The sequence below is a fragment of the Gallus gallus genome, chromosome 2, assembly GCF_016699485.2.
Source record: "Gallus gallus isolate bGalGal1 chromosome 2, bGalGal1.mat.broiler.GRCg7b, whole genome shotgun sequence".
Lineage (NCBI taxonomy): Eukaryota > Metazoa > Chordata > Aves > Galliformes > Phasianidae > Gallus > Gallus gallus.
This window is the reverse complement of record NC_052533.1, coordinates 100,890,272-100,905,252: the sequence shown is the minus strand read 5'-3', so window position 1 is coordinate 100,905,252 and position 14,981 is coordinate 100,890,272.

The window sequence follows — 14,981 nt, the reverse complement described above, 5'->3', positions numbered from 1 at the left end:
TCAGACAGATTTTTGCTATCCCTGAGCTGCAGGTGAAAGATGGGAAGTATTTAATGTGGATTCAACATTTCAAAATATGCCCGATATATAACCTAACATCCATTACAAACTGAAACTTTGTGCCCACTGAGATTTTTTTTTTCTCACAACATAAGAGTACGAAGACATTCCCTAAAGTGAAAGGTAATAAATGTGTATCTATCACAAAGAAACACTCCCGTTAAAATGCATGACTAGACTGCCAAACTCATTTACTGTGAAATTTTACTTAGCTTGGGCACAGCAACCTCCTAAAAGATTTAGAAGGCTCAGACTATTTTGGTGATATATATACACATTGAAAGAATAACAAATAATAAAATGGAGAGGAACATTTTTATTTTCAGTGCATAAAATAAGGAGTTTTATTCAGGAAAGCTCCCCCAGATAACATACCCTTGTGGTTAATTTTTTATCGTCTTCTGAAAAACCTTGGCACTCAGTGCAGGTAGAAAGGAGCCACAGCATTAAAGACCACTCACTCAGATTGGGCTGCTGGTTCCTATATTGCTGATATCTGTTTTTTTGTCTTTCTTGACAATTCATTCATCATCACTGATGGAATTTCCATCCTACTTTGTGGCTTTCAGCTTGTGGTAGATGGACTCCTGGGGTCCACATACTGCTTCTGAGGGACCTCGGGAATTACACACAGGAATAGGCTTATAATTGTTGTGTCTCCCATGGCAAGTGCACAGAAGGTTGCAAATAATCAGAAAGATAAAAATTACCAAGTGAAATTAATAGACAGCTATGATATGGTTTAAAAGCCCGTAGATCAGTCAAGGGAATAGCATCATCATTTTATAATCCATGAAGTAATAATGCTTTCACAGTTGTTAGGACATTAAATGTCCTTATTGTAATAAAATCTATTTCAGTGGGGTTAATTTTAATTTTTTTTAGATTTTATTCCCTATGCCTGCAGCAGTCTTACTCGCAGATTTCCAGTAACACAGGTATTAACTGCACTTCAGCCAATTTAAGTTATGTACTTTTAAAAATACCTATGAGAAATGTTGAAGGATGTTCTATGAGCAAGAAAAAAAAAAAAGTCTCCTTTTTCTTTTTTCTTCCTTGTTGCCTTTTGATTTATTTATATTACTGCTGGAAGTATACACATTTGACTGCTTGACATATGGCAACCAATTCCAGAGCTGAGGAAGCCAGAAGGCTGAAAGCACAGTATTATTTCAGGAAATAATACAGTAACAAGAAGCTTGGCAGCCTTGGAATGTTATAACTTAGAGAGGAAGGCTTTGGACAGATAAAACCGGCCTAAGTAAGTACATTTAGTCTGGGGGTGTTGAGGAAAGTCTTGTGCATTTGACTCTTGCCATTTACTGTGCCTGTGAAAATCTGCCAGATTCTACAGACCTTGGATGAAAGAACATAATTCATATGAGGAAAACAAACAACTACTGTCAATGAAGAATGGGCACAAATGGACTAGAAAGACACTGTGTCTGAATAATGACGGAATTGTAACTTCTATCCCAGTCACATCAAAGACAGAGTGAATATTTATGTTGGCTGTATACAGGGGACTCCCTCAGGTAGCGGCTTTATCCCAGATTCAGAGCCCACATTTTCTCCAGCACAGCCATCTTAATTTAAGCACCAATAGCAGTATAAAACTCAGAAAGAGTCACTCAACCAGAAAAGAAATGATACAGAAAATCGGACAAACTGGAGCACAGCTAAACTGCTAAAGGGTCAAAAAAAAAAAAAAAAAAAAAAAAAAAAAAACCCTTTTGCTTTTTTCAGTATTCTGAATTCACTGAGTTTTCACCTTTCCTGTATTCTTCCTCTGGTTTCCCTAAGGAGAAAAGTTTGTCAGTTTGTGAGCATTACAGTTGTTAAAAAGCATAAATATTTTTGCTGCTGCTTGAACTGGAGCAGAGCTATCACTCTGCCCTGTAAGCACACCAAGCTGACTTGCAACCCCTTTCCCCGTTACTCCCATCATAACTAGTTGATATTTCAGATTTCTATCAGCAGGTGTGAAAGTATAGTCACAGTCTACATGTTTCTGATATCCTAAGTTATTTCAGTGGATTTGATGTTCTTGTGAAAGATAATTACCATTCCAATCTAGGAAGTCAGAGCTTTACTTGGTGTAACTCAGCAAGGTTCAGATGAAGTCTGAGGTAATGAACGTAAGTTGTGCTAGAGGAGTTTCAGGTTGAGTATTAGGAAACAATTCTTCTCAGAAAGAGCAGTGAGGCAGTGGCACAGGCTGCCCAGGGAGGTGGTGGAGCCACCGTTCCTGGAGATGTTCAAGAACTGTGTAGATGTGGCACTGAGGGATGTGGTCAGTGGGCATGGTGGGGAAGCAATGATGGTTGGACTACATGATCTTAGTGGTCTTTTTCAAACTTAATGATTCTGTGATTCTATACGATACTAAATCACTGCAGCCACTAGAATATACTCCAGATTTGGCAGCAAGAGTATAGCCATTATCTGCTAACGCAAAGTTTTTAGAGCTTTTCTTCTAATATGATCTTTATTCTGAAGTGAATAAAGGAAAAAAAATATCTGTACAAGATAAAATAATGCTATGCATTGCACTGCTGCTACTCTTAAATGATTCTCTGTACTACCCTCAGCTGCAGACAGTCAGTTCCTCCACAGTCAAGGAGTCAGCCTGGTGAAACTGTAAGCTTCAGGGTCTTTCTCCTTTAACAGCAGTAATGAGACAGCACTGAAAATGAATGGCAATTAAATATATCCATCTCTCCAGACATTGAGGATGTTAGGAAAAGGAAAATGAGATTTTGCACAGCATTGTGAGGATAAGAGATTTATACACTTTGAAGGGAAATTATATGGCAGAGTTCCCCCTGAAAGACTGGATTTAACAAAATAGCAAGATAACCTTTGCTTTTCCAGAACACCCCCCCTTTCCTAGGCAATGAGTATCTATATACATTTTTGCAGACATATGCATTAACTTGAAAAATGCTTGAGAGCTACACTTGCCTCTACTTTCTTCATTTTGATGAGCCTTCCATGGCTATAAAAAGAAGGAACTTCTCATGATTTAACCTGGAAGGTAGGTAAACACTACAAAGTTGTTCACTCACACCCCTGCTCCCACTGGGGTGGGAGAGAGAATCAGGAAAAAAAAGAAAAGATAGAACTCATGCACTGAAATTAAAACTATTTACTAAGACAAGAAAGGAAGAGAAAATAAAGAAAGATATCAGTAATGACAATTTTATGTATATATATAATATACATATATACATGTATATACAAAACAAGTGGTGCACAAAGCAACTGCTCGCCACCTGCCAACAGTTCCCCAAACAGCCTCTGAGCAGTGGCTGTTCCCCCAGCCAACTCCCCACCATTTTTTTGCATGACATCATATGATACAGAGCATCCTTTCATGATCTGAGGTCAGCTGGCCTGTTGCTGTCCCCTCCCAGCTCCCCGTGTCCCCCCCCAACCAAGACCCCTTGGTGGCAGGACAGTATGAGAAGCTGAGAAACTGAAATGCCCTTTGCTCTGTACAGCACTGCTCAGCAACAACTACAACATTGATGTGTTATCAACATCGTTTTCCTCCTCAAGCCAAAACAAAGTATCATACCAGATGCTATGAAGGAAAAATCAGCTCTGTCCCACCTGAAATCTGGACAGAAATGATGAATATATATCATATGTATATAAACATAGGTTGAAAAAGTTAATTATATTACAGTCTCAGAAAAGCTTGTTTTTCACTCTGCTGTCAAAAAGGGAACGGTAGCACAAGTATAAATATTTTATTCTTCTCCTTCATCTGTAATTAAAATACATAAAATGCAAAAATCTAGTATGCTTTAAAATACCATCATTATGAAAACATGAGCTGGGTTTTCTTTTCTCTTCCCCCTCTTTCCCCCCTTTTTTTTTTTTTTTTTTTTTTTTGCGTGAATGCATTGGATTTGTTAGACTAAAAAGTGAGATATTAGATTGTTAAGTAAATGAGATACTTTCCTATCAGTCTGTGACTTCAAGTGCAAAGGATCATGAACTCACAGAAGCTCCTAATACAAGAAGCAATCACTGGGAGGAAGGGGAAAAAAAAAAGAAAAAAAAAAGAAAAAGGAGAGAATAAATACATAAATAAGCTTGTTAGCTTAGAGATCTCGCTATGAAGTCATTCACACTAAGCTGGCAATGAGCTTCAGGTTCAAGTGGCTGGTCTGAATTAGGTCTAGTGATGCACTACATGCTTTACTTGAGCGGTCTTTTTTCACACAAAAGAATAATATGTCCAGATAATCCAGAGAACTTTACACCGGTATACTGGTGGGCTTCAACCCACTCACGATGGGGTCTTCACGATTGGGTCAGCCAATGTAAACACCTGCAGAGGGTCATGGACACTACTGAAGTGTGTGTGCAGGATGCTGGGAGCCATCACATGGGGATCTGCAGCAGAGATCCACAGGATTCATGCCACATATTATGGGGACATACCATATTGTACCCAAAACAGAAAATAACTGTGCCTACACTGTGCATTGTGGAGGACATGATTTCTTTTTCCTCAGGAAGATCAGTAGCTCCCTTTCCAGCCAGTTCTCCCTGGAGACTCAAAAACATTACATGAAGTAAATGCCCCTGAGGTTTTATTCCTAAACTGATCCAGTGAAAGATTTCTGAGGCTATCACTGCTCAGGAAGTGGCCACCCTGAGGAAATGGGGCTTAGGGCATGCACGTGCTAGTAGAGTCAAACCAGTCAGCTGCCGAGCAGACAAATCTTCCACACAGTGTGTTGGGAGGAGCAGCCTCAGCACCAGCATCTCAGATAGCACTGGTGACCCTGCTTTGCTCATAGTTGCACAAGCGTGTCTCTTCCTGTCCTATAAAGCAAGAAACACTCTCATGGCATTCATGCTACATGCCAAGTGAGAGCTCTGCAAGCCAGAGGAGGGTCAGGACACTTTGTATGTGTGAGCAGGAGTTGGATGGCTTGACTCCTCCCTCCCTGACACCCAGCACAAGCAATCAGTGATGCAAGTCATAGAACATAGAATCATAGCACAGTTAAAGTTGGAAAGACCAATAAGATCACCTAGTCCAACCATCAACCCACCATGCCCACTAAACCATGTTCCTTAGTGCCACATCCACATGCTTCTTGAAAACCTCCAGGGACCTCCCTGGGCAGCCTGTGCCAGTGCCTCACAGCTCTCTCTGAGAAGAAATTTTTCATAATACCCAACCTGAACCTCCCCTGGTGCAACTTGAGGCCATTCCCTCTCATCCTATCCCTGTTACCTGGGAGAAGAGGCTGATCTATTTGCAACAACCTCCTTTCAGAGAGTTGTAGAGAGCAATAAGGTCTCTCCTGAGACTCCTCTTCTCCAGACTGAACAATCTCAGTTCCTTCAAATGCTCCCCATCAGACCTGTGCTCCAGACCCTTCACCAGCTTCATTGCCCTTCTTTCAACACATTCCAGGGCCTCAATTTCTTTCATGTAGTGAGGGGCTCAAAGCCAAATAATGTACTTGAAGTCCATCATAACTGTTCCAAGGAGGAGACAAAACTGGTGATAAACATTCCAGAGAGTTGCCCTGGGCAGAGTTTGGTACACTTTCTCTGCTGGAAAGAACATTCAACATAAACCTTGGTCATGTGCATCTTCTGCTTATGCATCCTTGGGAGTTGCACAGTTTCTTCTGCCTACTTGAACCTAGAAATTCCTATGTCTTAAGTATCTGGGAAGGATCATCTAAAAGGAGGTTGTGCCAAAATTATGTAAGCAAAGGGAAAATACATATCTTGAGTAGCATCTAGATCACAAATGTGACACAGTCGTTTTTCCTTTCTCCATAAGAAGAAACTCCTTGAGCTCGTTCTCTCACAGGAGGATTGATGTACAGAAAACGCTCAGAAATGCCAGTTAGGCAGAGATCATTGAAGTCACAGCCTGATACAAGCCTAGGACTCAGTGCGAGCTCTCAGTGCTCACACATTTATCATCTTCTTGTCTTACGTAAGTGCCCAGACTGGCCTCTTCAAATGCCCCAAGAATGACCCTTCAAAAATTCTGCATTTAGCCTTTCTGAAGTCTTTGTCTGCCTGTAAAATGTTATAGCCTGATTCATTAATGCCTATGAGATGCATTTTGATGAAAGAGATAATGGAAATACACAAAGGTTCTTCTCCTTTATTAGGAAATAATGCTCTCACTCTCAGTTTTCAGCAGTCCAGTGTTCCCCATAGCAAGCATTGTCAGAAACTGGCCAACACCGAGTTGGCAGTGAGGATTTTTTTCCCATTTGCCATCCCAGATTATATCAGTGTGGTCAGATAGTATTCTTTCTCACACTCTCAGTCTGTCTGGTTATCAGGTTCATAAAAAAAAAATTCCTTGTACTGTGGTTCATGGGAAAAACACAAGCCTGCAACAACAAGAAAACCTGCCACATATGTATGACGAGCCATATGCTTAATATGACTGAGCAGCCCTACCAGCTTCGTCAGTTTGACTGAGGGACAGTTTGTCACTGAGCGAAGGCAAACAGATGCAGAATAGACATGCATTTCAGGTTGATCCAAGACCAGACGGTTTTTATCAGCTTGTGCTGATTAATAATATTTTATGGTGACTGCCATCCTGTCTGGAGGCCCACCGGTGGCACTTCCTTGTGGACATGCTGGAGACAATGCTGTAGCAGGCATTAACTCTTGCCCAGCCCCAGCTTCTCTTTTACATCAGCTGTGCTGAGGTAGTGGCTGTCAGGCTCATGAGTTAAATTCTGATTTTCCACCACATCACTCTTCTCAACAAAGAGGATGACCCCCGTCCTCACACAGCAATTATAAAAATTCACTGCAACTTCACAGTGTACTTGAACTCAGAGCTAAATTAGCAGGGCAAAAGCATGAACAAGAAGTGAGATCACAGTCATAATTCCTCCAAAATATAAACCAAGCGCACCAGGCCATGGAGATTACTGGTCCCACTGAAACAGCATCAAACGTGGTGATGTTTCCAGGCATTCAGAAGTCCTGTGTTGTGTAGAGAAGTCTCCTGTGCTTAATGACTTCCCCTTGAAGCACCCCACAGAGTAGATCCTGAATAGGTGGGAATCGTCTCCATCCAGCTCCTTAGGTTTTCAGAGGTCTCTGCCACCATAAGCAGGCAGCCTAAGATTAAAAGAGGCTTGGTACTTATCATGGAACTGGAGCTAATGCAAAAGAGGTGTTGCACTGGAATAGGCTTCCCAGGGACGTGGTCAAGTGACCATCAGCGGAAGTTTTAAGAAAAGAGTGGATGTGGCACTGAGGGACATGGTGTAGAGGGCATGTTGATGAAGGGTTGATGGTTGGATTTAGTGATCTTTGTGATCTTTTCCAATCATAATAATACTGTGATTCTAAGTCAGATATGAAAGACATGGTACCATATCACACAAGTTATATTCCTTCACTTCCATGATTTCTACAGCATTTCAAGAAGGGGTAGTAATCCCAGACCAGATCTCACTGGGAAATTCCAGAAGGGAGTACAAGTGTGGCCCACCACAGAACCTCTGCAGTGGCTATTTGCACTGTTCATGTAATGAGGCAATAGGTCTAGCAGAACAATGCTAAATGCAAGCTCCCACTGCAGTCTGAACGCTTGTCATTTGAAACCTTGGCTAAGATCATTAAATTAACTCCAGCTGAACCACCAAACTCCTCTTGAGCCCTATCAAAACTCAGCTCCTGCTTTGCCATGGATTGCAGAGGACACTGGAACAGAGCCAAAGGTTGGACTGCTTTTGAATTAATAGCCCAGCAGTAAAACAAATCTCCAGAACAGCTTTCTTTCCTTTTTTTCTTTTTTCTTTTTCTTTTTTTTTAATGTCAGGTGCCAAGGAATGCATTTTTCTGTGTTTTATATCTTGGTATTAAAGTTTTAGACTTATTACATCAAGAAAAAAGTGTTAAGAAGAAGAAGAAAGTAATTTGAGTGAGAGCAGCATAAAGAGGAAACAGTATCCAGAGAATAACACAAGACTGCTTTAGTTCTTTTTCTTGAGAATTTTTATGAATCTATAATTTTATAATTTACCTAATATACCAGATTGACATTTCGTGCTGGTATATTGTGTTCTTTTAATGGCTTCAGTATGACTTGCTGTGACTTTTGCACTGAGATGTTGCTGTAAAGAGTTTGTTATTCACACTTCAGCAATGGTGCCTTTAGTTATTTGCTATAACATTTTCTGATTCACAGCTAAGTGCTTATAAAAGGAGGACTAAAACAAATGTACCTATACTGCAGTGGTACTTGATACAGAGAGGCCAAAGACTGCAGCAGCCCAAGCAGCTCAGCTGCCTCCATGCAGCGGGATGTCCAGACAGCAAAATCTGCTTGGAGATCATTGGCAGGTGAACATCATCACTATTCAGGTGCAGGGCAGCACTTCTGTGGTGTTCCACACTTCTACTGGGGCACTACAAAGAATAGTACTGGCCAGGACACCAGTGTCACTATATGACTGAACTATTTCCATTTCCAGCTCCTAAACAGCATTTCTGAAGCCACCTTAACCAGCGAGTGCACACCTGGTGGGACTGCTATACTTTTTTAAGTTTTCTAAGTCTCCTAATGCATTGACATTGACTTGGACACTGTCAAGACATGCTCATTTCTTATTCCAAAAAAAATTTGAGCCACTCCCAGAAACAGCACATAAAGCTGTGCAGAAAAGAGGCTCCCAGCCTCTTCATAACACAGATCCAAGTTTCCCAACAGCTGGTTCCTTGACTAGCATCACCTTTTGCTAGTGTATATTAGGAGCTGAATAATTTAAGGATTAACTCTCCCAGGCTTGCCTCAAGTATCAGATGAAATATTATTTTAATGTTATTTTATACCACAGAATGATAGAGATATGATGGGTGGACTGTTCAATGGACAAAGAACTGGTTACGAAATCATACTCAGAGAGTGGTGGTCAATAGCTCGTCTGAATGGAGATCAGTGACAAGTAGTGTCCCCCAGAGGTCAGTACTGGGACTGATGCTGTTTAATATCTTCATCAGTGACACCAACAGGGGGATCAAATGCACCCTCAGCAAGTTTGCAGATGACATCAAGCTGTGTAGTGTGGTCAACATATCCGAGGGACTGGATGCCATTCAGAGAGACCTAGACAGGTTCAATGTCAATATAGTGGCAATACCCACTATAGGTAAAAAAAGGATGAAGGACAGCCCTGCTGAAAAGGACTTGGGGGTATGGGTAGATAGGAAGCTGGACACAAGCCAGCAATGTACCCTTACAGTCCAGAAAGCCAACTGTGTCCTGGGCTGCATCAAAAGAAGCATGGCCAGCAGGTGGAGGGAGGTGGTCCTGCCCCTCTACTCCATGTTGGTGAGGCCTCACCTGGAGTACGGATCCAGATGTGGAGTCCTCTGTACAGGAGAGACATGGACCCGTTGGAGCACGTCCAGAGGAGGGCCATAAAAATGATATGAAGGATGCAACACCTCCCTGTGAGGACAGGCTGAGAGAGCAGGGGCTGTTCAGCCTGCAAAAGAGAACACTCTGAGGTGATCTGCTAGCAGCCTTTCAGTATCTAAAAAGGAGCTATAGGAAAGAAGGGAACAGAGACTCTTCATCAGGGTCTGTTGTGAAAGAAAAAGGGGAAATGATTTCAAACTAAAAGAAAGGAGATTTAAATTGGATATAAGAAAGAAGTTTTTTTACCATAAGGGTGGTGAGGCACTGGAACAGGTTGCCCATAGAGTTGGTGGGTACCCCATCCCTGCAGATATTCAGGGTCAGATCGGATAGCACTCTGAGCAACCTGATCTAGCTGTAGATGTCCCTGTTCATTGCAGGGGAGCTGCACTAGGTGGCCTTTAAGGCTTCCTTCCACCTCAAACGATTATATGATTCTATGATTCTATGAATAGCCCTAAAAAGTTGAAACATGACATCCTTTTCTCCAGTCTTTCATATATAGTTGGATGGATTAGATAAGAGTAAAATCTTCCTATCTCACCTTTCTTGCCTGTGGCTGACTGAATTTGGTACTATTTCACTGATGCAAAGTATATATTTTATGTGGGCAGATGATGGAAAGCATGAGATTTACAGTATTTGTAGTCTGATAGCACACAGGCATCCAAACATGCATCATAAAGCACGGTTGCTCAAGGCAAGATCTTGTAACACTTGAGCTCTTTCAGTTTCCATTTTTCTTTTTTTAGTAGGAGTAGCACACTTCCTTCCCAGAGCACTAGCTATGTCACTGTCATTCATTCAAAGTGGGATCCATGAAGATGCTTGAAAAAGTTCTGTGTTCAAAAAAGAAAATATTTTTTTTCCAGTCTGATTCTTTATTCCATGCTACACACAGCAAATATGGAAGAGACAATAAGTGAACTCCATTCGTCTCCAGTCTACTCAACCATATTTTCTTGAGTTCGTGGCACCATGTAGTTTTCTCCAGCAAAAACAGCTTTAATTCAGGAAAAATACCAGCCTTAAAACCTGTACATCAAAGGGATTTTGCACCATGTTTGATTCAAAGAACACAGATGTAAGAAATATTCAGGTGCAAGCCCAGCCTCACGGGCAGAGATAAAACTGAGCTAGAGCCAAGTTCAAACAATGCCAATGTTTGAGTCATGCACTCCATACAAACCTGCTCTTAATCAGAGGCTTCCTGCCCTTATGTTTGTCCCCTTGTACTTCATAACGGAGCAGCAGGAATATTTTAAACAGCTGCAGTTCTCTCTTTATTTGCATTTTGGGGATCATTAAGTGCTACAGAACGCAGAAACATGGTTGTCTCCCTAATTAACTCCTCAGGTGAGCAGTGGAAATGGAAAAGGCTTTTATAGAAACTTGGTCCAAGGCACAGAGCCAACCTAACTGCCCCTGGGCTGACTCATTAATGGCTCACCCTCAATTAGAGGCTGCCAGCAGGGCAAAACCACCTCCAAAGGTTTTCCTTCTTTTTCCTGGTAGGGGGATGCAGACCCCATTTCCCTGCCCAATATAGAGTGCAGCTTTCTGAGGTGGCACAAGAAGCTGTGACTCACATCTGCACACCAAAGGGAACACGTTCCCCCACCAGGTGCTGTCACAAATGCTGTGGCCATTGGCACGGCCACCACAGTCCCACTGATCCTGGGACTTGGTGCAGGGCTCGCACACTGCTTATAACCTGCACACATTTCCCACTGAAATTGCTTCCACAGAAGCTTTTCTTTTTTTTTGCAATATTGCACTTCCGTATTGATGACAACTTGACAAAAAACTAGCATGAAAAATATCTTATTAGTATTTATTTGTTCTTCTATCTGTAACTTTAGCATCAGATATTACAAGGCAAAAATTTGTGCTTTTGCAATTGTTTGGGGTTGTTTTGTTTTGTGGCTGTGTGTGACTTTTTGGCTTTTTGCTGTTTGGTTTTTTTTTAACCTGTCTTAGTATCTACAGTAACAAATTTCCAGTTAATGAATCTTTAAAAGATGTCTTAATTTTTTTATCTGTTAAAAGAAAATGAGAAAGAAAATCCCTTAAAATTAAAAAATCACTCTTATGAGCCAAGCACCCCAAAGAAAGCTGATATCTTATAGAGCAACAAAACTTTTTAAGTGGGAGTTCAGCAGCATTTGATTTGGGATTTATTTCTGTTGCGTGGGAAGGAGGACTACCCAAAACTGCATCTCATAAAAAGAAATATCAGTAGTTGTTGACATTGGCTTTGAACATGACTAGACAGCAGAAAATAAAAATAAGAGAAAAAGACAAATCATCATGAGAGGAAGCAAGGGTGTTCATATTGATTTTATTTAATATATTCACTGCGCTTCTGGAGAAAGAAAAAGGCAAGGAAGTAGAGAGGTAGGGAGGTAAGGAGAGAGGTAGGGGAGGAGGGAGGGAGAGAGGGAGGGAGGGAGAGAGGGAGGGAGGGAGGGAGGAAGGAAGGAAGGAAGGAAGGAAGGAAGGAAGGAAGGAAGGAAGGAAGGAAGGAAGGAAGGAAGGAAGGAAGGAAGGAAGGAAGGAAGGAAGGAAGGAAGGAAGGAAGGAAGGAAGGAAGGAAGGAAGGAAGGAAGGAAGGAAGGAAGGAAGGAAGGAGCACTACAATATTACAACATTATTTAGCTTAATCATGTCAAAGCCCTCCTATCTACCTTTTCTCCCCTTGACAGACAGCTCTCTTCTGCAGGGCCTAAGAGATTAGAAGAGCCAGATTATAAAAACACAAAAATGGCAGTGCAGCCCATGTTACAAGTAATATTCATACCTTTCCCCCAGAGAACTATAATTTTATAATTTGTCCAAAACTGAGCAAAACTGGACCAAGAAGAACCCCTACTGAGATAAATCCTACTTTCTGGAGTCAGAGCATAGGCCTCCAGGATGCTATAGGAAATAAAGGATGCTAAAAATTAAAACAGAGAGAGGTGTTGAGTCTTTTTTTTCCCTTATCTCTTTCTGTCAGCATAACAAAACAAAACAAAACATCATAGCTCAAATTACCCAAAACAATGTTGCTTCACGTACAAAACCAGCACAAAGAAATTCAGACAGCTAACACTTAGCTAAGATGAAAAGAGCTGTACATATAGCATGGTAATTGAAAGCACAGTAACTGCAAGTACAGGACCTGTGGTAACAGGGATGTGAAACAGTTATACCAGAGGAAGGGAGAAAACTCCTTCTGCTGATACCAGTTGCTTCTCTTTAGATTAATGTTGGTGGTATAACTATTGCTTTAGGCATTCCATACAAACTCTCTTAAATTTCAGCAACTCAAGAGAAGTGCTTAATCCTGCAGGAAAACTGTACATCTCACTTTATGGGTAGCTAGTGACTTTAATAACATCTTACAAAAGCCCTTATCTGAGGATTTTTGAAAGAGAAATTCCGCATTCCTCATTATTTTGCTGAGTAGTCCAAGGTAGTAAGGGGTTAAACAATCATATGTTTCTACTGTGAAAATCCTACTGATATCCCCCAAGATATTTTGTTTTGTAGTTGTTTTATTCTTGATTATCACTTCTTATTTACTCAGTACTAACATAAGATTCACCAACATATTATTCCTAGGATGTTTTGAAAGGAAATGTGACATTTGATTCCCTTGCCCTTTCTGCGAGTATTAGCTCATCTAATGACCATTTCCCTGGCCACTAAGGCAGCTGCACAGTCTGACATAGCACAACCTTCACAAAATAAATATTCCTTTGCATTTAAGTCAGAGTTTCAACTGTTGTTTGTTTTAGATTTAATTATTCCTTCAATTCCAGAAGCTAGGGAGATATTGTTCTATGTTTATTATATTTCATTAAAACTAATTACAGAAGCCTGTTTTCCCCTATCACCAAACTAACTCTTAGTCTGGACTTCTCTCTGTGCACTTTCAAAGCCATTTTCTTTTAGAGCCTCCCAGCTTAGCCACTGCAAAACCTGTTACCACCATTTCCATTACTGGAGTTTATTCCCCTCGTATCTGGGGCCAATGTTTACAGTCTGTTGTGGTTCCCACAGCCAAGCCAAGAGATGGCAGACATGAACTGGAGCACAGGATGTTCCCTCTGAACACCAGGAGCACTTCTGTGCTGTGCAGGTGATGGAGCCCTGGCACAGGCTGCCCAAAGGCTGTGGGATCTCCTCCTTGTGGATCTCCATAAACCACTTGAATGTGGGCCTTGGCACCCTGCTCTGGGTGGTGCTGCTGCAGCAGAGGGTGGGCTGGGGGACCCTTCCAGCCTCAGAAATTCTGTGATTCAGTGATGAATAATGAACACTATTATGGTAGGCACTGATCCATCATGAATAGAAAACTGAGGCTTGATGGACTGAGAGCAGGCGAAGAGAAAAATACAGCCAGAGTGAGCTCCAGCTGAAATGGGTGATGAGTATTGCTTTCTGCCAGCACAGGGGGCTCTTGAATGCAACTTGCTCTCGTAGATCAAGCACTCTCCCACCTCCTGCTGCTGGTTACAGCAGCTTCTGGAAGCTGTTCTTCCATGGCTAACACCTGAGTACTCACAGCCCAGTTCAGCCTAGGGAAGTTTAAACTGCTACTGAATAATATCCTTCTCAGTACTCACATCAGTACACCTGCAGTTCAGACTTCTTCCAGGTTTTGTTTTTTAAATCTTGTTTACTGCATGTTGAAGTGAGATGTTAGGAGCCCTGTTTTCATAGCTACATCACATTCTCCTTGTTGGTGCTGTTCAGATGTGCACCTTGAGCATACTTTTTTCTTATCTCACAGAGATGCCTACAAATTAAAAATTAGGTTGACTGTTTCCTTCTGGTTCAAAAACGTACATATTCAGGACAGTAAACCTGTTATCTCCTTGGTTTTAGTGCCACATCTTTCAGCTCTGCTGAGAATATCACTATGTTCTGCAAAGATGTTGAAAACTGTAAACAAACCATTTCCCTGAGATTTTTATTTTGCAATGAATGTTACCTGGATCATAATTGCTTCACTTCATATGATCAGTCAGCTGAACAGACTGCTAAAAAATATTTCTATTAGTGTCTCAAAGGATAATAAAATCTATCACTGTTAATTTACACTTCTAATGTTCATAGTTTTCTCTCTGACTTCATGCCACATTTCTACAGCGGCTTGATAAGGTGAAAAACCTTGCTGTTCTCCAGCAATGATCACCACAACAGCCACCATTCATTTATCAGCAAAGTCAAACACACATTGTGTGTTAAATGGAACAAAGCAGCACAAAAGGATTGGGCCAGGCATCCAAGCCCAGGCAGACCATCCTGCTCTAAGGCTACCAAAGGCTGCACATGGGGACTTGATGGGGCACAAAACAGCCTCATGGAGAGCACCGTGTTTTCTTCTCAGTATTGAGACAGCCCTATGGAGTCACTGCTGGTTAAGAAAACACAGGAGTATGAAAGAGACATCACTTCTACCTTTCCACACCTCTCTTTTCGCACA